This window comes from Hemibagrus wyckioides, linkage group LG24, assembly GCF_019097595.1.
Source record: "Hemibagrus wyckioides isolate EC202008001 linkage group LG24, SWU_Hwy_1.0, whole genome shotgun sequence".
NCBI classification, from domain to species: Eukaryota; Metazoa; Chordata; class Actinopteri; order Siluriformes; family Bagridae; genus Hemibagrus; species Hemibagrus wyckioides.
The window spans coordinates 9033103-9059061 of NC_080733.1; the positions used below are offsets into that span (position 1 = coordinate 9033103).

Sequence of the window (25959 nt, forward strand, 5' to 3'; positions counted from 1 at the left end):
GGTGAATCTAGACTATGATTATTGCTTTCACTGCACTCCCTTGTAATAAATATATCAGTCAGATTAATAACTATACCGAAAGCTCAAGAGAAGAGATTTAACAAATTGCTTCATATTTCAGTGACACATCACACCAATCTGGAGAGAGCGAGCTCTTCCTGGAAAGCAAGCCATTAGTAAAATGTTTATTACAGTCCTTTAATGTTTACTAGAAAAATCGATGCTTGAGTTGCAGAGCTCTCAGTAAAAATTCAGTTAAAAAGTTTGAAATGCATTTAAACATTCATAAATGGAACCTTTATTTAAGACTGTGTCCTTATTCTACTGCTACGCAAAGTAATATATCACATACACCGATCAGCCATAACGTTAAAATCCCACTTTGTGCCACCAAGACACTACTGAGCCATCAAGGCATGGACAGTAGTCTTCTCTGAAGAAGACCTCTGAAGGTGTATTGTGGTATTTGGCACCAAGACATTCACGGTTAAGAGTTAGGGCCTCCATGTGCCTCCAGCACATCCCACAGATGCTCAGTTGGATTGAGATATGTGGAATCAGGAGGCCAAGTGAACACTTTGAACTCTTTGCCATGTTCCTCAAACCATTCCTGAGCAATTTTTGCAGTGTGGCAGCCTGCATTATTCTGCTGAAAGAGGCCACTGCCATTACCCTTGCAGTGAAGGGGTATACTTTGTCTGCAACAATGTTTAGGTTGGTGGTACATGTCAAAGTAACATCCACATGAATGCCAGAACCCAAGGTTTCCCAGAAGAACATTTCCCAGATCATCACACTGCCTCCACAAACATGACTTCTTCCCATATTTCCTCATGGTGCTGTCTTTTACCAGGTAAATGGCACCCACACACACACACACACAGCCATCCACATGATTTAAAAGAAAACATGATTCATCATAACGGGCCTCTGCCATCCATTGATCCATTTCTGACGTTCTCTTTAGGTGCTTTCGGCAGTGGACAGAGGTCAGCATGGGCACTCTGCTAGAGGTCAGCTACTCAGCCCCATACACAGCAAGCTGTGATGCACTGTCTGTTCTGACACCTTTCTATCATAGCCAGCATTAACTTTTTTTTTAGCAATTTATGCTACAGTAGCTCTTTGTTGGATCAGATCAGACAGGCTAGTCTTTGCTTGCCGCTCTACACTCAACACTAAGCCTTGGGCGCCCATTACCCTGTCCTTCTTTTATCCACAATTTGTATGGACTAACCACTGCATACCAGGAACACCATACAAGACACACCACTGTTCTGGAGAAGTTGTGACCCAGTCGTCTAGTCAACACAGTTTGGCCCTTTTCAACGTGACTCAGATTCTTACCTTTGCCTATTTTTCCTGCCTCTAATATATCCGCTTCAAGAATTGACTGTTCATTTGCTACCTAATATATCCCATCCTTTTACAGGTGCCACTGCGGCAAGCTAATCAATGTTATTCACTTCACCTGTCAGCGGTTTTAATGTTATGGCTGATCGATGACCTCTGATATTTCCAGGAACAGTTTTGGATTATTGTCTCCCTACAACCATAAGACAGTTCTTAGAAATGTACAACACTTTACAAGCTTTCTCCAATACATTGGCACTTTCCCTCTGCAGATTGGAAGGTTGTGAATAAATCTATGCACAGCAGTAATTGCTTATCACGAAAAATGCAAAACGTGCCCTTCAAACAAACACAGGAGGGAGGTGGCATTCACAAATTGTAGTATGCATGAGAGACACACACACTATAAGTTCAAGGTTGAGAGTGAGAGGTAAAGTGCAGGGTTGAAATTGTCCACTTAGTTCCATATTTACACTTAAATTGAATTCTTAAGAACATTATTTCCCAAACAATATTAAGGGGTCCTTTCACAAAGCACAGCCTCACTGCACTGTTTCAACCGAGGAATCAAGAACACTTTTTAATTCTATCAATAAAATTGAACCCAGCCGTGGTGTGATCTTTTCAGTCTGTGAACACAAGTGTGGGCAGTGGTTTGCTAAAACTAGACATGACTATAAGATTGGAAAAATATCGCCTGTGCCTCCTGTAGCCTCAGACTCCTGTTCTTGACTGACAAGAAGTGGAACCCATTGAGGTCTTCAGCTGTTGTAGTCCATTCACTTCTGTTCTGAAATGCTCTTCTGCTCACCACAATTATAAAATATGTTTATTTGTAAAAAAACAAAAATCAGCTCTGGATTAGGGGTGTCTACCAAATACCATCAATTTAAATGTAGATGTTATTTGATTTGACTTTCTGTCAGCTCCAGTCTGGCCATTCTTCTCCAGGCCGCTATCATCATCATTTTGTTTTTGTATCATTCGGTGTTAACTCTTGTAAAAATCCCAGATCAGCAGTTCCCAGAATACTCACACGAGCCTGTGTGGCACCAGTAACCATGCCACCGTCACTAATATCACATAGTTCCTCAATTTGATGTCTAAATTAACTGAAACCCTTCATCTGCATCTGCATGACTGGATGCATTGCACTGTTGCTACACGACTGCCTAGATAAGTGAATGTATATGTATATAAATATATATAATTACTTTAGCACTATAGCTTTATATTCCTGGCATATATACATTTCATGTATCTTGAAATAACCAATACTTTTATCACAGCTCACTGAGCCAATCTGAATCCTAAATATTCTGATTTTTATCATCTTGGACACCCAAAACCTAAAGGAATCTCTACAAGCACTGTGTAAAGCAGTGCACAGTTTAAATGTTAGTAATAGGCTTTCAGGTTGCAATATGCAAAGCGATAGTTAAAACTGAGCATATCTAAGGGCTGAAGGTGTTTAACCAGGACTTCATAATGAGAATGACATTTATTTTGGGAATTTGCTATATCAAGCGATTTATAATTTATTTTTCAACAAATGTTCTTCGGAGCAGATTTCATGATGACATTAGGTGCTCCTTAGTACATCATCAGCATCTTTTGCCAAATGTCCTTCTTTTTTTCTTTTTCTGAAGCCATTTAAGAACTCGCCGTCGCACAACAAATGTGTACAACACACAAGAAGAAGTGTGCAGCCTGGTGGAGCCGACTGCAACGTGGCATGATGGATGTTGAGGAGCTGATACATGTCAAGCTCAAGAGACAGACATAAATCATTGCAGAGAGGGTGAAATGACTAAGAAAGAAAGATCAGAGATTGAGATGAATAAAAGGAAAGAGACAGCTAGTCTATTAATTCAGAATCACATGACCAGAGTGAGAAAATGGAAATAGCAAGAAAAAAGATGTATCATGCCAAATACATAAAAGGGCCACATTTAGACCATAAGCTGGATCTATAAGCCGCTGAATCATTTTGGTGGATCTTGTTGAATAAAGAACAATTTGTGGTAATTCCTTAATATAATAACTACAACTGTTCATGCAGCAATATATGTGGCTCCTGTTAATGTTAATTTGAATGCTCATCATCTAATTTATATATCATCATATGAATCTTTCTCTTTTATTACATCGTCTCTTGTCTTTAGCATTTGACAGCAAAGGAAAAAAAAATCACGATCTGCTTCTGTAGTGAGCGTTTTCTATCCCTCATTTATTTATTTATTTATTTATTTTTTTTTTTAGGTTTAAAATGCTTGTGTTTATAAGCAGTGCGATTGAGAAAATGTGAACTACATGCAGGTCAAATTTAATACTCAAAATGGAGCATTGAGAAAATCAGCTCAAGCACCCACTCAAGCAATTCAGAACAGAGAGAACGTTCCATGAATGAACAGTAACAAAACATTTCACCTTAACTCAACCAATCTGGGCAGGACCTGAAAATAAAGTATGAGAAATGTGGGAGAAAGTGGTTAACACTAGAAAGCAAAAAGCAAACTGGATGAAACATAGAACACTGTGCAAAGCTAATTTTCTACTGCTTTCCACACCTGTCACTGATAAGCCAACTGCAAAGATAATCTGGAAGAACAATCAATACTTGTCCTTTCGCACTTCTATCCTCTCGCTATCACAGCAGTTTGAATAAAGTCATCACTGTTTAGCAAATCTCTTTTTTCCTCTTTTCATCAATTCATCTATTTGTACTCTCTCTATGTTTTACAGATAAGGAGGCACAATGTATTTGTCATTAAAAAAGAGACTATGAGTAAAAAAAAAAAAACTCTGAAGGGGATAAAAAGAGAAGGAGGGAGAAGCAAAGAAGAAGTGAGAGAAAGAGATGGCTCCCTAGGCAGCTTTTTTCTCCATTTAAGCAGGTCCAGAAGTGAATCGTCAAGCAGTCACTCTTTACAGTTACAAATGAGTCCATTAGCATAGCAGAGTCTGCCCTTTGGAAAACAGACGGCAGATTATTTATCCACCTCCTTTCATCTTTACACTGCATGGGGATGTGTATGTGTTGGTGTAATTATTTCTGGAAATGTGAAGTAGTGAGTAAAATTTCATGTCCCTGAATTTTACCTTATCTCGAGACATAATATGATTTCACAGAGGAATTAAATAAAAGGGAAAGAGACACTACATGCATGAAGGCATCTTGCTGACAGTGCTTTTCTGTTAAACAATCACGGCTCACACTATTCGCTGCAGTCTAACATATTCAAATGCAAAAGCAATATGGTGATAGTATATGGACATTGCATGATTTCCTTTTGGTGACTTTCTATCCCTAATCCTCACCCTAGCACCAACGAAGTGGGTTAGAAATTACAATGAAAAGACAAACCAACCAACAAACAAACAAAAGCCTGAAAAACAGTAAAGTAGCTGATGTAATCATAATGTGATGTGTGGCACAGAAATTGGTCCATTTAACCACAGGGCAAAGCAGGTTGAAGTAGAGCATCTCCTTCTCCAGTGACGCAGGGTGAATTCACTCTCATAGACTGTGAATTCAGGTTATATCATTGTCTGGAAGCTGAGATTAGAAACTAGAAAAATAAAGCTGATCAAACAAATTTAGTAGCTAAGGGCCGTGTGTTTTTTGTGATCATGACACAAGGATAAAAACGAGGCTCAAGTTCACACTGCTGGCATTTAACTGAGCCAACAGAATATTCTTGATTTTTTTTTATTTTTTTTTATAAGAGGTCATCTGTTAATTAGTGGTGTAGTTGCAAAAAGTGTTTGGAGTAGAAGGAATAAATGATCAAGTATAGCTCCTGTCACATCTAATCAAATGAGCTTCTCTCTATCATTTTTTTAATGATATACAAATTTACTCAAAGCTTAGAGATCTACATGCTTTTGAGAGCGTTCACTCATGTGTGAGCCCATAGGAGTTCATATTAAGTGAGTGCATAGTAAAACAAATGAATTATAAAAATAGCACAAACTTCATGCAACTGTGGAGTCCAAGAAACCTTTGCACCAGTCCTTATCTCTTACTAATTTTTATAATAATTGCAGCTGACACACCAGTTTTGGGAAGATATGAAATAAAAACAGTTGCACACTGTTCTTGGACCCCTAAAAAAAGAAGGCCCGACGAGGCAGATTCTGATGTAAGACAATATATTAATGAAATTAAATAGATTGGACAATGGAGGGGGTGGATAACATACACACACACATACTATCTGAGACATCTGTGAATGTACAGTCATCTATGAAATTCTGTGCTGCTGATCAAAACTTTACTTAGTAAATATAAAATGCTACTTATTTTTGTGTACGTATTATTCAAGAAACCATTATGAAAAACTGAGGCAAAATTAGTCTATGTGAAGATTTTGTAAAGGCTAATACAGTTTCCTGATACTCCTATCACCCCAATAACTGGCATAAACTAACACAAACAAGATCTCATAAATATACCATGTTACAAAACTCTCCAGAGAGCTCAGCTTTGGACAGTGGCCATTTGATATGGTTAAGTTCAACAGATAAGCAGTGTTTTTGACAATAGTGGGTCTTTATCATGGCAGCACAGGTCTTCAACACAATGTGCCATACTCATTTGCTCCGAAAGGATGTAACATGCTCTCTCTCTCTCTCTCTCTCTCTCTCTCTCTCTCTCTCTCTCTCTCTCGCTAAGAGAGAGAGAAATGGATAGACATAGATTATCCTGAATCTAATATAATTCCCTGCTTATGCCTTTGTAGAGTACTATAGCTGAGGTGTGACTCACAAATTTGTCAGAATACACTGCTTTGGTAGAAAGCCTTTAATCCAGGGATTTTTAATCGACGCCACAAGCAATTCTGAATGGTCATTAAAAGACCGCCTTACGTGCAATTCTGGTCATTCAACTATGCAAATACACTACATCAATACATTAATATAGTATGCTGTGTAAATTCTACAAATCAGTTTTAAGAACATACGCATGGCCAGTCTATACCCAGCATTTGATCCACTGCCATTGCCTGCCCCATTCTGCCATTTTTCTATAGCAAGTGACTTGGTTAATTGTCTTGGTTACCAAGGTGATCTGTTACACCTCAAGCTTCAGACTCACATGCTGTACAATCCTCTTGAAGAAAGAATGATATAAGACAAGAAAAAGCAAGAGAAAAAGAGGTATTTTCAGAAATAAAAACGTGATTAGGAAAAGTAAATGAGTCAATGAAAGGAGAATGTCAGCCATTATTCACTTTTATGTGGTATTCTTCACCAATATGACCTCATGCTATTACAAGCTCTCTGTAGAAGAAATGAAGTGCTCATTTAGAATTCTTTTTTAATCTTAGTTGACCATTTTTTATATTACAAAGGAAATATATTTACAAAAAAAGTTCTCCACAAAGATCACACACTGTAAGTCATGCATTGTGTGTGGCTTATAAAAGGAATCTCAGGTGATAGACTAATTACATATGTGACTGTTGTTCTATAAACAAGCAATCAAGATACTACTGACAGCGACAATATAATATAATGTTTTCTGTAGTACAGTCTGTTATCAAACATCCATCATTCCCTAGAACCTTCTCACCATGTTCATGGTGCACTGACACTGCTTCCAAACTGTCAGTTATTCAGTGTTTATACAGCAACAGTTTCTGTTACTAGCATTCTGTTTCAGCCCTCCAGTATGGCAGAGATGACCAATGCACTCACACCACTGGGAGTAGCAATGTTAACCTTGAAGAAGGTCCACCCTGATAGCAGCAGCACAATCTTCTTGAAGCCTGAAATTAATGATGATATATTTGCTGATATAACTATTTATGATCAATTCACCACAGTTTGACCCAAGTAGAACCATGTACTGGTGCATGTACTGGCCAAAACAACAAACCCTCAGCAGATTCCCTTTCAGAGAACACTGCAAGAACTACTGATTAAAAGACACAGCTTCAACCAGGCAAGATTATTGTTAGGGCAGATAGATATCCCACACATTTTGTTTGATCTGACAGCTAGCAAAAAGGGAGACTTTAGAGAGTCCCATTCAGTTCAATATCCTGACTGGGCTCCACATAAGAGGAGATTTTAAAGGATTTTGATGAAACAGACGGTTTTTGGGGTGCCAAGTGGCCAGTTCATTTTGGCTGTGTAGTTTTCTAGGTTCTGAAACTTTTGCCCTTTACTCCAGGGATCTCTTTGACCACAAATCCAAAGAGCAACTCTGGCACATAGGGTAGGTGTCCAGCAACATGGATTATGCAAACCATACTTGGCACCATCCTTAAACCATACTGGTGGAGCGAATCTTTGTATCACAGCCTAGATGTCCTACTGCCAAGAATGAGGCTTCAACCAGCTTCATCACAGAGAGCTTGATAGCTGCATATTGGAGTGGCTGTTCCAAGGCAAACAGCACAGTGGTACAGTCAGACATACAATGCCCAAGCACCAAATGCACTGGTTCACTGATGAAATTCTGGTCAGGTTTTACAACATTGCCTCAAGTACAGGCAAGGTGTATGTTTGAACTCCGTGCTTTGTCCAGTGACACCACCAGTGATGTGATGAAAGGGTCAGTAGGGAGCACAGTATTAACCTGGCCAGCACCATGTGGAAGAGCATGTTCAGGGATATGGACCGTCAAAATAAAATCCAATTCGGACAGCTGATATTTTACGGTTGTCTCTCACAGCCTGTTTGGAACATGCCAGAGAGCATGCAAGATGCTAGAGACCAATTCAGAAGAATTTCCGGATGCTGCTGAAGCCGCTGAGTATTGCATTTCACTGTTAAGTTCTCTGGCTATAAAGAACTGTAGACACAAGCATCAATTTCATGATCAATGATTTCTACTGAGCCATGCCTAATGCTAGGTTGTACACGCACCCAGAATGAGACTCTGATCAATTTCTTGGTTTCTTACTCTACTTATCAGTTGTTTCTGGACATGGCCATTCAAGATTTGCAAGTTGCTTTGGCTGTGGCTCAGACTGCCATACAGAATTGTATAAACAGCTGACTAGGGACCACTCCAGCTCCACCTGGCTAATGTACTAGACTATCTCTGAGAAGCATCTCAACCCCATTAGCCATTCTACCTACTGGCTTAATAGTCAAGAGACTGTGGAGCTGTGGAGTCCAGCTAAATTTGCAAGGTCAGTGGTGGGCCACTCAATCACAGTAACAGCACATACTCACAGGCCAGCAGGTCAGCGGGTGACTGGCGATGTGAAAAACATGAAAGCATTAAGGGAAGACAGACATTGCAAGAGAATGAAAGATTAGTCCAGTACTGAGCAACAGAACAAGTTGTAGCGGATAGCTTGTGACTAACAGGCATAATTAACTAGACTAGCAAACTAACAAGCAACTCCAACTGAAGTTTGTAGCCACAGGGTTCTGCATGGATAAAAAAATAAATTTACCCTGGATGTAAAAACCAGAAAGGTAATGGAGGGGGTCGGCTAATAGCTTTGGAGGACGGGTTACCTATAGATCTAACTGACGCTGATACACAGATAGCCCAAGGTGTACATGAGGTCTGATGTTAGATGAGAAGAAAGAAAATAATGGTGTACAGTAGGTATGCATGAAAGGTCTATGTATGCATGAAGGTATACAGGTAATTCTCACCACCCCAGGTGGTGAAATCGAATCACTGTTACGTTATGATTTCTGACAGAATAAACAGAGTTGCTAATAAGAAGGGTCATTTTTCTTCTGGGTAGCACATGCTATGTTATTTACACTATGTATAGCCCAAAGTCAGTACATTTCACACTGATTTAAATTGAATCTATATGTAAATGTGTGTAAATTTGCTTAAAGTGAATACAGGATGTTTCACAAATATATCGATTCATTTTGATGAAATTCTCTGTCAACAACAGAGAACCAAAGAGAAGACAGACCAAAAGGTTTTGTCAGGTCCATCTAAAATAAACAATGCAAATTGTACTTCATACCATATTCCAATACAAAATAATCACACGGGTCTCTCTCAGCTTTCTTAATAAGCATGCATTGCTGGGAAGAAATTATACAAAAGTAATACAATTTAGCCAACAGACTTTCATAAAGTATGTACACATGTGGGCAGCAGTTTGCTTTCAAATTGCAGCTAATTATAGTGATTTTACTCTCAATCATTCTCTCACAAACAAACAAACACACACATACACATAGATGCATATATATAAGTAAGGCTACCGAATTTCAAAGGAGGATGTTAACTACATCAATGTTGGGGTGTGGGATGGATCTTATTCAAGATGTTACAAATTGCTAATAAATAAAGTACATAAAGCATATTATCTGATATAGCAGGTCACAATCCTCAGAAATAAAGATTGTATACCACCTTTCTGCAGATGATAGGTGTGCTTTAAAAATGCCACTTATGCGCATCTGCAATAGAAGTCTTCTTATTACTTCATTTCATTTCTTCTTCTTTTTTTTTTATAGTTTTTATAGTACGTGTGTGCAATCTATTACCCCAATTACATTCAGAAAACCTGCAATGGTGTGAAATCCCTCATTACCTCTGTCTTTTACACTGCCTTGTAATGAAAATGTAATGTATTGTAGCATGAGTTTTATGAGTGCATATAAGACGTGTCATTTTCAGCCCATAGTTTTGTGCCTGGGGATGCTATACTGCATTTCGTTTGGCCTCTCCAAAAGTTTCTGGCAGAAATCAATGAAAATTGCACTGGCCAAACGAATCGACTGATGAGCCACTCATCACCACTCTCTCAATGAAGAGGTTCCTGTACTCCTTTCAAACACTTTTCTAGCACAAAGCTGCCAAGTTTTGCAGCAAGGCAAAGCCAGTCATTGCTTGCATCATCCCAATCAATCCGTCGAATGTGCCTTTAATCTGATTTTACTTTACATTTCATCTGCATCACCTGTCTGTACTTTGTTGTGAGGACCATATTGAGTAATTACTGTCAATTATGCTGAAGTGATTGACAGTATGTGTGATAGGAGCATCTCATAATCAGTTTAACTATGATTACACTTTTCTGCACCAGGGCCTTTCTGTATAAACATATATGATCAGGAATAATTCTAAATATACACAAGCAAGAATAACTTGATAAATCACAACATAAGAAATAGTTTACACACAAAACTGTAAGTATGGAAGGCTGATACCACAAAAGAACAGTTACCTGACTACAGAAACCACTCGAATTCTTCTACAACCTCTATTCATTTCCACACTTGCCCGCCGTGAATCTATACTCTCTACCTCCATTCATATGCCATGTCTCTTCCACTGTGTGTTCAGTATGCTGCTGCTTATCTAACTCATAACCTCCTATTCTCTCATGTTACTACACAACTCAGGTCACTTCACAAGCTTCCTTCACAAGCAGCACTTGTCCAAAACCCTTGTCCTTGAATGCCAGGCCTCAAAGGTTTAAGCAGCAAAATCAAATAAAATACGGCTCACACAGACCAATTTCATGTTATGATTCTTTAGAAATTCTCCAAACAGTTATCCCAGCTGGTTGTACCTTTTTAAGTCCCGCTGGATAAGGGTGCTGAAGTACTAAATGCAAATGTAAATAGAAAATATCCAGCTGTAAGACAAGACTGGCTAGCAGTAATACAGTGACTCAAGCATCATATGACATCAAAACAAGATCTAAGTACTCACAGTAGAGTCAGTTAGTCAAAGGGATGAGGCTATTGTTTCTCAGGATGACCACTAATGATATTAACTTGCCATTATCAGCTAATTATAGTAGTGATGCTGGGAACACTCTCAGACCTGGGTGGATAGATGGACAGGTGGATGGGTAAATAGATAATGAAGAGATTAATACACAAATGACATTACTGCCACTTAGACATGAATGGATGGATGGATGGATTGATGGAAAGATAATGAATAGATTAATACACAGATACCATTAAACCACTTAGACCCACTTAGACCTACTTAGAAAGACATTTAAGTCATTTGGCAGATGCTTTTACCCAGAGCGACAGAACAGAGCTGAACAGATGAGAGTTCAGACTCAACAGTGGCAGCTTGGCATTACCAGGATTCAAACTCCTTCCCATCAGAAGCCCAGAGCCCTGACTGCTGATCCATCACTGTCTGGATGGATGGATAGATGGACAGATAGTGAATGAATGGATTAATACACAAATAACATTACAGCCATGCAGATGGGAATGAATGAATACATTAATGACTATATAGACACTTAGAAGTTCTGGAGTCTCTGTAGAGCATTAAAAAAGTGACATCCAGATAAACATGGTACTGCAACATGGGCTATCAAGCTGTGCTGCAACTGATGAAGAGCTCTTGAAGTGTAAGGTTTGATTATAATCTAACAAATTAGTGGCAGTGTGTATGTGTGTGCAACAAAGAGAGAGAGAGAGAGACAGAGAGGATGTGAGTGATGACGATTCGAAGTGGAATATACAAAGTAGGTCAAGCATCTCCTTAACTTGGCTAATAAAAGCCATTTGTTAATTCAGTAAAAGAAAATAAAACACTTTCTAGCCAGATGTGAAGCATTTAAGAGATTCTTATTGTTTTAAAGGGGTTTGAGTGCTGGTACAGACTTACACCCACTTACCTATCCTAAATTCACTAATGAGCTCAATCACTGCACCTTTTCAGAGCAGCTGTCTGGCAACAAATTAAATTACACTGTCAGTCCACCAGGGAATAAACAAAGTGCACTCTAATTCACAACAGCTTAGATATCAGCTGTCATGTGTTCTGCAATGGTGTTGGACAGTAAAACAACTCTATATTTGTTTATTAGACTGGGTTACATTCAATAAACTAAATGTAGCCCAGAAAGTATCAAGGGCCTTACTTTAAGGCTTGTGATGTCATGACACAGTTATTTGTGAGAAATATGCCATTTTGTTTGGATATGAACAGTCATGGTGCATTCATGCAAACAGTTTACTAACAATGCTTAGGAATTATTAACATGCTACTAACAATTAGGCTATCGTTAGTATAAATAATTCAGAGACATCCACAGTAACTGTGGTAAAAAAATTAGACAATGGAGTGTCATTTCACAGACTCCCTGCTTAGAGGGAAAATGAGAGGAGCAAGGTGACAAGGACATGGGCTAGGTTTCAACAGGAAAATGCAAAAACATTATTTTTGGCAGCATCTATGACAATATTTGAGTATGTGCTAAGAGCTTTTTGTCCTGATTAAAATATAATTAGCACTTGTTAGCTACTTTCAATGAATGGATTACACAGGACTGTCCAAACTCTATCTGTGTTGACATTATGGCCTGGGAATTCATATTTGCGTAACCTGAAAGGTGATGAAAGCTTTAACAGATAAGCTATGCTCACAGCCAGGTGTTACTTGTGTGTCTGTAAGACTTGCAACAGGGGATGTGGAATGACTGCAAACTTCTATTTTAAACCATTGCGTTGTACAATATCATACGTGTGTGTGTGGGTGTGTGTGTGGGTCAAGAGCTCCAGCTAAGTTCAGATCAAACTTCAAAATGGGACGTGTTGATGGGCCGGTTTGAGTATTTCAGAATTTCAGAAATTTCAGAAACTACCGATCTTCTGAACACAACACTCTAGAGTGTTGAATAGTGTGAAAAACAAAAAAAACATTTATTGAGTGATACTTCTGTGGGTGGAAACTCTTTACTGATAAGAGAGGTCAGAGGTAAATGGACAGATTGGTGCAAGCTGCCAGGACAGATATAGTAACCCATATAATCACACTTATAAGCAGTTAAACGTTTGAAAAACTACTTCATAGTTTGATATTTCATGCATGCTGAGATGCTTCTCTACTCACCACACTTTTAAATCTTTGTTACTGTATCCTTCCTGACAGCATATATATATATATATATATATATATATATATATATATATATATATATAGAGAGAGAGAGAGAGAGAGAGAGAGAGAGAGAGAGTCTTGCCTTAAAGGTGTTAAATGGAGTCTAATTGTTAATCCTAGAGTGAAGGTCTATAGACATTCTTGAGTCTCTTTTGAGTCTCTACACAACAAGTACAAAAATTCATCAGATGCATATCTTTGTCAAACCAGCATGCCGTAAGCGCTTCAGCTTGTAGCACAGCTTTAAGACGCATAGATCAAATGGACTAGAATCCAATCATTGGCAGGTACTTCAGAGAAGGTTATAAATGGCCTTAAGTAGCCTTCTGAGGTCAGACAACTTACAAAGACACACAGCAAACAGGGAAGATGTTAGGATTTAGCAGATTGGAGCTCTGACAAGAGAAGGGGAAAAATACAAAAATACTCACTGCTTCCTCATGAGCAAACTGTGTTTCATTATCAGCAGTGGGGGAAAGACTCTTCTCTGTAGTTTAACCAATGCTCCTGCAGTTGGCATTCACTCACAGGAATCTGAAACTGAGAGAGAAAGAGAGAGAGAGAGAGAGAGAGAGAGAGAGAATAAAATAACTCAGTTGTCCCAGCTTAGCTGTAATGGTGTCTAAAAATGTCTTTATTCTGTACTCCATCACGCAAGATGATAATCTTTCAGAGATTTATAGAGATGAATCTATCTATCTATCTATCTATCTATCTATCTATCTATCTATCTATCTATCTATCTATCTATCTATCTATCTATCTATCTATCTATCTATCTATCTATCTATCTATCTATCTATCATTATATCCTGATGAGAACATGTTTCATGTATGAAATGTTGGTCTGGTTAGTTTCACAGGAAAACACAGAATGTTCAATAGCACTACATTAACAGTCCTGTCCTAAAATCAGCTGCATCTCTGTCCACTTGAGCCTGAGCCACAAAACACACAACTCTAATAACCTAATAAGCCAAAAAGGGGGAAATACACACACCTCAATGAATAAAGAGTGAAAACGTATCACATAATTCATAATACAGCAATAACACAGCAACATTGCGGTGTCGCTCATCTAAAGTGTGCTCTTAGCAATGGTGCTGTAATGAAATATTAGGTAACAGTTCCTACTGATTTTGCACTACAGCTAGAGGTAGAATAATTAGAACACAACTTTGCTATTCTTCCCACTGGGCAGAAAGGCAACAGAAATATAAGAATATGGGTCATGTTAGATAGAAACATAGCGAGTCACCACAAAGTTAATTTCAAAACTAATTACAAATTCAGACTGCAAGAAAGCAATTAAGAATTCAGGGGTGCTTGTGTGGGTGTGTGTCTGAGTGTTAAGACTACACATGTGTCAGAGTCTTTGTATGCATATGTATGTGTAGAATAAACCCAAACGGATCAGTGAGCCACTGTGTGTGTACGTCTCCTATGAATAAGACTGAGCCGGGTCGTTGCATCATTAATACTGAATTAATTTCCTAGTCTCATAATTATCTGGCTATGATACTGATTACTTTTGACACTAGGAACAGCGTTTGTCACAGTCAACAGCTTACGCACAACAACAAAAAGTTACCGAACAAAGAGCAGTCCTCTTGTGCCCTTCCCCTTGTTCACCTCTCTCTGCCGGACTCCGTTCTATTCCTAATTTAAATACAATGTCCTTGACTAGTTCTCTGAGATAACACTACTGCCTCGCTTCCTCTCCTGCATGCTATTCACTGTGTCTGGCAGAGTGCAGCTGAGGATTATTGCTCTTTGCTGTCCAAACCTGCCATGGCTTGGAAATTAAATGTCAAACCCTTTTCTTCCACTGCAGCTGAAGATGAATAGTAATAAAGGATAAAGAGCAACTAAACGAGAAAGAACAATTATCGATATTGTATCTATAATATATTTTGAGAGCAGATATTAAGCACTTTTTATTATTTACTTTTTTATTGTATTATTGTATGATATATGGTGTGCTTATGTGTTATGGGTGTCATGCAATGCCAGTGTATGTGTATATAATCCTGTGTCTAAGTGCTTGTCTCCTAAACCAGAAGGCAACAATGAAAACACTGAAAAAAAAGAGGTAGAAATGACAACTTTGACTGCATGGTCTGCGAATTCTGGTCTAAATTATTATTTTTGTTCGGACCTGCTCACAGCATTTCTGAACACATTTAGCTGCTATTTCCCAAAATATATAACAAACTAATTTAAACCACCATGACCCTTACCAGGCAGAGACGAAGGATGACCATGACTAACCATGACCCTTACTAAGCAGAGACTAAGGATGAGTAAATGAAAACTGTAAAAGCTTTTTAATAACATGTATGGCATTTGGTAGATTGGTCATGCCCTTATCCAGAGCAACTTACATTTATCTCATTTATACAACTGAGCAACTGAGGGTTAAAGGCCATGCTCAAGGGCCCAGCAGTAGCAGCCTGGTGGTCCTGGAATTTGAACTCATAACCTTCCAATCAGCAGTCCAATACCTTAACCACGGAGCTATTACTTCCCAATTAGTAACTGTCTTGGTACTGTATGCCCTGAGAGCTTCAGATCTATCAGCTCGCTTGCACCCACATGAAAGAACAAACCGCCCACTTCCTCGTGCGACCTTTGTTTTTTCCTCAACCAGATGCCCTCTCTGTAACCTCTCTGGCAATTAAACAAACAAACAAAAATAAACCCTGAATAGTGCACATCCTATTCGTATCTGTATTTGTATCACATTATCTGTTCACTCTGAATGATGTACTTATTCGATTACATGACTAATATATGTCAGTACATCTGAGTGAAAAAAAGGAAAAAAGAGACAGTATGAAAGTATATCAGGAATCAGAAAGCATATACTGGGGCAGTATAATTCATTCCTGTTCTGCAGGAAGCACTAGTTGTTCCTCTATTACAGTTATTTAAATAATACATTTTCGTCTCAATTAAATCTCTATATAGAGGAGAAAATGCTGGTCTCTGTAGCTTCCTAAATCTTGTAAATAAAATAAATAATAACATCTATGTTATTTCTGGCACAAAATAGGAAATAGGAAAACGTCAACTAAAGCTCACTAACAACAGCTTTATTCCTCATCTCTTAGATGTTAGCTATCATGATAATAACCTCGTCCATTTTAACCATGTGAATGCTAACACTGCCATAACAGGTACCAACAGACCTTGTCTCATTATTACTGTCGCGTAAGTTAAAATTTAGATTTGTTAGGAATTTAGATCTGCTACTTAAAGCTGTTTAACACTAAACAAACAAAAAACCCTTAGGAGTTATGATTACACAGAAACGTGAGGTGTAGTGATTGAAATTGAAGTGAGTAGAAAGCATTTTTCTTTTGTTAGTTTTAGCTGAAAACGCTCATTTGTATTTTGTTACTTCCCCTGCTCCGCTGCTGGAAATAAAATACACAACACCTTCACTTTTTTTATGGGGATTAATCTAATGGATTGGTTCCCAGTGGCTCTTTTTCTCACTGGAGAAAAAAATGTTTACCTTATATATGTTTCAATAAATATATGAATCTGTTATTCTCTTTATCACCATTCCTGAAGCATTCACATTTTTCATGAATAACGCTACTTGTATTGTTTTTTTCACATGATACCTTCTTACTCTTACTTTACACTGTTTGATTATTTTGTCAAACGCCAATTTTGCTACTCCATACAAAAACTGCACATTGAAGAAGAATGATTTGATCATGACTTGAAACTGAATGCATATTATTTAGATTGCTTAATGTGACATGCTCATCAGCAGCTGATTTAGTGCCGTTACATCCAATGACAGCTGACGACAAGGTTTTGACAGTTTCAGACATTTTTCATTAAGAATCTCAGTGTGAGAACGCTACTGCTATGATGCTTGTCTGAAAGCCACCAACGCAGGCAGCATAGGATGATGTGAAAGTCATTAGACCAAAAGGAAATCTGCTGATTGACAGAAAAGTATGACTTATTACTTCAAGCGTTCATGACGTAAGCAGAACATAGTAATCTTCTTTAATTGCTGGTCATTAGAAGAATTTCATTCTAGAAACTGAGATGGAGAACGCATTTGTTATAGAATAATGACAGGTAATAATCGTAAAAAGGATTTTTTTTTTTGTTTAATTCTTTTCATTTTAAAATGTAAAAGTCACTTTAATTGCATAATGTTTTGATTATACTACTCACTTCTCTGTATAAGTAAAAGTGCAATGGTGCAGTGGCGTGATATGTGGCCTTGACCTACTCTTAAACACACACACACACACACACACACACACACTTGCTCATTTCAGGTTGGACAGCAGAAACAGCAGGTATGTGGCCATGGAACCACTGCGGCTCTTTATGCTAATATGATCGATAAACCTGCTTTTTCTTTTTCAGCCCTGTCTCCCTGTCTGTTTTTCAGGTTGAAGAAGCTCTAATCAGGAACTGCAGAGCTACTAATTAGGGGCCAGCTATGCTACAGGGATTTCCCAAAAGCCCTGCTAAACATCTAACAGAGAGGCTTTAACCCACACACCAAGCCAGTGCACTTTACACGTATTCTGGGAGGTATATCATTAACACTACACTAACATTTCACTACACACACACACACTCTCTAATTGACCTTGTATGCATATGTATGAATAAAACATACATTTTATGATGATAGACCTGGATAAGCTAGGTCACTTCTATAATGCAGGAGCTCTGTGCTCCATGTGCCATTCAGCTTACAGCCTTGTTTTAAACAGCGGGGTCACGATGTCCAGGAGACAAAGACAGAACGCTTCGTTTTGAGGTTATAACATTACGCAGATTGCACCCATATGTATCACCTCAGAATAAGTGCTGGCATCTCACATGCTGATAAAAAGCACTGAGGTTTAATGCAATCGATTAGATACAATCTCTGAGCAGTGAGCTAGACAAAGCCACATGAATACCAAAGAGTCTTCCTTCCTAAACAAGATGCAGATATTCAGCAAGATCATCCAGATTACAGCAAACAAATATATCAGCCAATATCTTTCAACAGTTAAGTGTTAAAAAATGACAGGATCTTACCCCAAAATCATGTTTTCTAAGAGTCACTTGAAGTAAGGCACGAATATAATATCGTGAAAACTACTGATCTTTCCATGATTTACAATATGCAATACATCCCAGTCATAACAGATTCATTTTTTATTGAACTCATGACAAAAATTTAAGTAATTATAACTGAATTCAGATCACTAGGTGTAAATATTAAAACTGACTTCAGCCTCCGTTCTGAACTTTGCCAGTTAACAGAATATACAAGACAAAACAGAAATAATATAACAATATTGGGGTAAATTAACACACACACACACACACTACTGATTTTTTATAGCATCTTTCCTCTCATTATCAAAAAACCCTTCCGTTTAAAACTAAAACAATATAAAACTCAGGAAGCTTACAGTTCTGCCGTCTGCTCTTTCAAGTAATTTGTATTTTAATTACACAATGTGTCTTTTTAGCTTCTCCTTCAAATGCATTTTGGGGGGAAAAAAGGATGATAGAGTTGAATAATCTAGTTTTCCACTTTCATTTCACTCGGGAATGGGCACTTACCATGGCTGCTGGTGACGTATACCAGACGCCTCAGTAAAAATAGGCTAAGAGATAATAGCCCATATTTAGATGAGTTATAAGGGGTGTGTCACTTTGTCTAATCACCTGGTACAACTGTCACTGCCACTCACTGCCACTTACATACATACTCCTATGCATATACTGGAGGATAAGGCATCTATATAACTATTCGGTATTTAAATTAAGGCTAAAGCAGGTTATGACTGTATTAAAGCCTAGTCTTTGTTTTTAATGTTACTCTCAAAAAAAAACAAACTACACTCAAGAATTAACTAGTAAAGGGTAAATCTGTGGAAACTGTGGCAGCGAGTCACATGACTTGCATAGACTTGCTTATATTTAAGGATAAGTCAAATTAAAACCTTAAAAATGAAACAAAAATTAGAATTGCATTAACATTTCTAGCTTTTCTAGAAGAATACAGAATTTAGTTAACAGCTGAACAACGTGGAAATTATGTAGATAGGTAAAACACTCTTTTGATATCCATTTAAAATGAATAATGCAAAAATAAAAAAAGTTTATGTTCTACATTTGACTCTCCCTCATATTATCAATAATGACTAAAGTCAAATGTTTTTGTGTTTAGCCTTAAGGATGTTTAATGCTGTACGCACCACAAATTAAACCTATACACAAGAATTAACCACTAAGGAGTAATCTTATGTCTGAAACTGATGTCATATGATTTGGATACCATTCTTCATACTACCATAGCATACAGTATGCAATATATAGTATAGCAGTGTGCCATTTTGAATCATATGTCAGTCATATTTCATGTCCAACAAACATGCCTTCATTCAAGCATGCTTCTCTGTGTTCTGCAGGCGTTTGAGATAATGAGATTAAATGGTAATGTAAAGCATTCAGTCACTTATAAACTTGCAGTGTAGACAGTATGCATAGCCGCAGAGGAATTACTACATTTGCATACGTGAATCTGCAGGCAAGCCCATAGCCGGTTATATATATATACAGTATATTCTCATGGCTTTGTTTTCCTTATTAGCCTAACTATAGATGACTGTTCTCTCATTCGCTCTCTGTCTCTCTCTCTCTTTTCCTCCCTCTCTCTCTCTTTCTCTCTTCCTCCCTCTCTCTCTCTCTCTCTCTCCCTTTTCCCAGCTGCTAAACAAAGCAAGTGAACCACCAAGCACTTTGTCGTACTATAATTTCACTATATTTCAAGACTCTACGTTGTTATTTTCAAGGTGATTGCAAGAAGAAGTACAAAATTGGGGCCTGTAAAAAAAAAAAAAAGGTAAGAGAAATTAATCAAAACCATAATTCATTCTGCTGTCAAAATCTCCTCCTGCTGCTTTTGAGTTCTGAGGCAGGCAACTGAAGAAATGACAAAGCAACGATTTATTAATTTCTCTTTGCACCGCTGAGTGCACCCCTGTGTTGGCTCAGGCTGCTTGAGTAGAAATGTCTGTATTTCATGTGAATTCAATTTTTAAATAGAGACTGAATTGCAGAAACCAGCACATTGAATCGGCTCCCAAAATGAGCTACTTGCTTGGATCCTGGTGACAGAAATCAAATCTCTGGAGCTCATTAAAGACCCTTTGATAGCCATAACTACATACCAGTACACAGTTTAGAAATAAACAACTTCATTCATCACCAGCACAAGTTTCCCTGCACTTATGACAAAGTGCGATTCGGAACAGAAGCGGTCGGCAGTGGTCATTTTAGCAGAAGTCAGGGTGGTTATTTAACAAACCGATCACATGTGCATTAATAGCAGATGTCTAAAGGATATTGGAAATCTGACATAAAAGCTCTGAGCTGTTGAGCGCTCGACTTGCCATGCTGCAAAAGGTTAATGGGTTGAAGGAGTGTAAAATTACATCTCATCTTTAGTGCACTCTTTCAACCCGTCTAATTTTTCACATGTGAAGTCGAGAATAGATTGTGACACAGAGGAGCTATCAGAAGGAAGCGTCCATCTTGGATTTTTATAGGGTCATGGGCTGAATTAATGTACTATTATAGTACATTTTGCTAAACCGAGCTCTTACTGCTGACACTTAAGACCGAGACCTTGACAAAAAAACACAAATTCCTTTATAAATTCTACAGAACACGCCACACATTTTACAGCACAGCACTGAAGGTGGAAAAGTGTTGTGACTAAAAAGATCTCTTGAATAGAAACAAAGCAATGAAAAGCAAAAATGTGGCATTACTTTAGAAAGTTTTGCAAGATCACACATAATAAGAATGAGGTTTTGAATTAATGGGAATTTAAAGGGAATGTCATGGATGTTGAGAAAAACTGAACAATGGTTTCTTCACTCCTGACTGGTCTACAATCTTAAGCTCCACCCTTTGTGTTTATCTGTCTTGCTCGCTACATAAATGTTGCAACACAAATCTTGTTTTTTCAGTTGTATGCGGCAAAATCTCACGTCCTCACTGTTTCTGATTCATACTTCTCATGTAGCTCGTTTCCAAGAGCCTTGATTTTACGCTCATGATTGTGTATTTCAAACAATTCTGCCTGCTTAAACCATGATGCATCAAATCGCCCTAATAAAGCTTGTATGCACTGTACAGTCTTCTTTGACTTCTATTTGTCACATTAGAGAAGTTTAATTATGTAAAGCCTGCCATCGTGCTCATTCAAACTCCTACAGCTGTCCCCTTCCAGCGCTCTACCTGAAAATCTGTCATGCTCTGCTGAATGCTGCCCAGCCTGCTCCTCTCTGATTTGTGTATTTGCATATGTTTGTGTGGCTAATTACAGCATGGCTAATCTTGGCTTTGGAAAGAACTGATTAAATTTTGCAGTTATTTACTCGCAGCAGTCTCTTTGAATCAGCTACATCACTTAAAGGCTGATGATAGAAATATCGCATATAACCAAATACAGTAGATTTCACAGTAAAATACAGGAATATTCAATTAAACTTGGTGTAGCTCAAGTTGTGTAAATTTTCTTACTTTGAAAACCTAATACAATTTAACTGTGAGAATAGTTTTCTTTTAATGCTTAACCATTAATGATTAGTTCATGACCACAATCAAGACAATTCAGAGTGGTTATATTTTATTTCAGTGATGCTTCACATTCCCGTTTTTTCTTGTCTAGCGGACCAAACTCCAAAATGTGTGTAAAATCCTAAACATGTGACTTTTTTGTTCCAGTGTACACCTCTATTGGGAACAGCTGAGTCACATCTGTTTGAAATGGAGAATAAATGCATACTTCTCCCTCTGTTCATCTGCAGTTATATCATTTCACTAATCAGACTTAAATTTAAAAAAACTAAATAAATATATTAAAAAAATAAAAATTCTGACCCCGCTAGCAATCACTGTAGCTAGTTTCTGGCCCATGAGCTGGCTAGAAATAAATCGTTTATGCTAAAGCATTTGATTAGATAAGCTGAAACAGAGGATCTGCTACAGAAACCACACAGGTACATTTTTAGAAACCTGGAGTCACTAAACTACTGCAAGATTTTTGGTTTTTTTTCATATATTGATCAGCTCTACCACAGTGTTTTTCACCTGCTTGTTTCAATCCAGTGAAATACTTGGGCCTGCCAGTCGGGAAATATTTTGATGCTTAAAAAAATATAAAAACAGTTCAGCCATCCATCAGGGGAGCCGTCGGGAAGTAATGGGGTTATTGCAATGCTGTTAAAGAAGTGAATGTTGAAATAGATCCATTACTTCAGTATCTTTGTTGGTACTTCCTTTAGACTACAATGTCTAACTTTATTCCTGTGCAAAAGACGGCAGTCTGTTAAAGGAAATATGTCGACCTGAGCTATCTCGCAATACAGAAAGCTCGCCGAAAGTTCCTAAATGGCTTCTAACAAAGAGATATGGAAGCACAGTACAGCAGCAGAGCTTCACAATGCACCTGACTCCAGCATGCTGTGTTTACTGACTATAATCATATGATCTCCAGGAAGAGGAGGAAGTCTCATGGTGTTGTTCAGCGTATCTATATCACTTAATTGAAATAAAGTTTCACATATGACTTTGCATAAAAAACTGTTCTTTGTATCCATAATTCTTGCAAAACTTCTTCAGTGATTGACAGATTCGACCTCTCTTAAGAAAGATCTTGCCGTTATTAAATGTACCAGAACTTGTTATTGGGTGTCAGCAGGCTCTGTGTGTGTGTGTGTGTGTGTGTGTGTGGTGTGCGCACTGGCAGATCCAAAGCCTCATCAACTAGGCTATAAGCAAGAACACTCAGGATGGATTACCCTCTTCAGGGCCATGTCGCCTCATCCTGTCAAGCATAAGACCTGAGGATGAAGCAAAATAGCGAGGCGACTCACTGCAAAGGGCAAAATTAAATATTCATTCAAGACTCTCCCGTATTTCTAAAAAGCAGGTTTAGAATTAAAAATGAGTTGTGAATTGTTTGCCAAAAAATGTTTAGCTAACAGCAATAATGTGGTCAGAAACGTGGCCTAATGCTGTAGAGACCAAATGACACAAATTGTCTATGGAACAGATGACTTAAAGTCCTGCAAGCTACAGGATGGAACAACGAGGTAGCTGTCAAACCAGGACATTTAGCAGAAGTCCTTATCCAAAACCAACAGCGTTATTCCCAGTGCACAGTGCTGTGCTTAGCTGTTTCCACTGATGGATGGAGCACAGAGCAGCTGACAAATTGAGCAAAGCAACAGACGGGCCACCTTCGGTAATTGAGATTACAGTGGACCCTTTCCCTTTACCTTCAACCAGAAATTTTGAGATATTGTAGACTTCTAATCATCATGTGACTAGCTATTTTTGCTCAAATAGCACTGCTGATGTTACGACCGAATAAATGAGCGCAGCTGCTTGATCATTCAGTCATCTCAGACAGCTACCTGGGTGATGGTAGCTATCGCTTCTTAAAAGGAAGCATTACCTAATGGTGTTTTTTAGACAGAAAGCAGATCATTAAACCCTTAGCATCACATGAACTTTTTGTTTTTCTTTTGCAATTATCATGCAATGACATCTTTCTATTTTTATTCTAGATCCAGATGGCCTTGTCTAGAATAACAATACAGAAATCAGGAGGAGTTGAGGTGTAGGATATATATATATATATATATATATATATATATATATATATATATATATATATATATATATATATATATATTTTTTTTTTTTTTTTACATTAGTTCAGTGTTAATTAGTTCCAAGGAAAGAAGTGACCTCATTGCTGGACTTGGACAGAAGAAAATGCCATGACTTGACCCATCTCCTTGCAACACTCGTTAATTAATCCCTGTTAGAACTTCTCTGAATGCAGGTGTTTATGAGAGAACCTAGCGAACACCAAAGAAGCCGTGACATCATCAATTTGAGATAACGATCCATGAGAATCTCATGATGTTCTGCTGAAAGAGAGACTATTACTGCAAATATACTCACTGGCCACTTTAATGGAGACACCTGTACTTTAATGAAGATACATGTACAAATTCATGCAGTTATCCAATCAATCAAGTATGTGGAAGCGACACAATGCATAAAATCCCGCACACAGAGTTCAAGAGCTTGGCTTAATCTTCACATTGTGCATCAGAATGTGAAGCCATGTTTTTGAAGCAAGGTTTTTTGATGTTGTCTGCAATGTGCATCCTAAGATGCATTATTTTTTCATGTTACAGATGTAAAAGGGTGGTTATTTGAGTACAGTACCTCACACATTGTTGTTGTTTTTTTTTTTAAGTACAGCCTTTCTCATCATTTTGTGCAGGACTGCTGCTCACTGGATGTTTTTTTAGTTTTCACACCATTTTGTGTAAACTCAAGAGAACAATGTGCGTGAAAATCCTGACAGTTCAGCACTTTCTCAAACAAGCTCGTCTGGCACCAACAGCAATGACATGGGCAAAAATCACATTTTTCCCCATCTTTGATATGAACATTTTAATTTTTACAGATGTTCATGACTTCATGCATTGCAGTGGTTCCACAGGATATTTTGACCGGACAATTGGTTGTATATTCAGGGATGCAGGTGTTCCTAATAAAGTGGCCAGCAAATGTATGTGCCCTGTTCTCAGAAAAAAAAACATTAAAAAAAAAATCACATATAATGACATTATGTAAAATGTGTCTCCAGATCACTGGTAAGAAGCCCTATTCCAGACTGAAACAAACTTCACAGTTTTTTTTTCTTCCTACAGGTACAGGTTTTCTCACTCACACTCTACGTTCTTCTTACATTCTGCTCACACCTCTTCTGCTCATACACACTGACAGGAGCATAAAAGCAGGCGAGAATTCAGTTTGCATAAAGCATATTAAAAGCATTAAATTTAACAATGGAAATAAAAGTGTAGGACAATCTGAATAACCAGGTTTTTAATCTGTTTTCATAAGACCACCAATAGAGCTCACATTCATAATATTCTCCAGAATACTATTAGGCAGTATCTGAGAAAAATAATCCTCAGGATTATGTAAACCTGTCTTGGCTGAGTGAAGTAGTCTGGATGTGATGTAACGCCTCAAGAGATCAGGAAGATATGCCATAACTAGGCCATTAAGGGCTATAAATGCCAAAAGTAAGACCTTGTAGTAAATGTAAAACGTAACAGGAAGCCAATATAAATCAAATCAAAGACATATTCGATTTACATTAAAAAGCAATACTCACTCACTTCCTGGAACGATCGGAAGCTTATTTAGAAACACAGCAGGACATGTTTCCAGGTACGAATGCAGACCCTGGTTTTCCAGCATCGTGTAGGATTAGTATATGATGTATTTTCATAATTAAACATATACAGTGTATTTAACTGTATTCAACATTATCTTACATTTTAAGCTAATGAGTCTAAATTGGTAAGAAATAACAGTATCTGTATAATCCAGCACTAATACCTCAATTAATACTGACTTAAATTTGAACTAATAATTAGTTAAGGCATGTACTAATCACAAACGAATGAAGAGCTAACCTTAACTACAACATGCACCTGATAAATTCATGACCAACTGAAGGACGTTAGCACATGTTTCTTAGTTAATGTATTAATTAACACATAGAGGTAAACTAGATCAAACATGCTCTATAAGAAATAAAATGAATTAAACATGCATCAGTTGTTTATATGATCTGCTATATACAGCTG

At 37.8% G+C, this 25959-nt stretch overlaps 1 protein-coding gene and 1 long non-coding RNA gene across 3 annotated transcripts in view; one reads left to right on the plus strand and one right to left on the minus strand.

The window, feature by feature from the left end:
- Positions 1–25959, minus strand: part of dlgap3 (discs, large (Drosophila) homolog-associated protein 3) — a 155836-nt gene that overhangs the window by 57408 nt on the left and 72469 nt on the right. For both annotated transcript variants that reach the window (XM_058378312.1, XM_058378311.1), the window contains one exon: positions 13648–13756. The gene's annotated coding sequence lies outside the window, so the exon portion shown is untranslated. The remainder of the gene's footprint in view (positions 1–13647; positions 13757–25959) is intronic.
- LOC131345429 (uncharacterized) lies at positions 17527–20166 on the plus strand. The gene is made up of 3 exons (XR_009203480.1): positions 17527–17547; positions 17643–17788; positions 19970–20166. It is a non-coding gene; the product is annotated as an uncharacterized LOC131345429 (long non-coding RNA).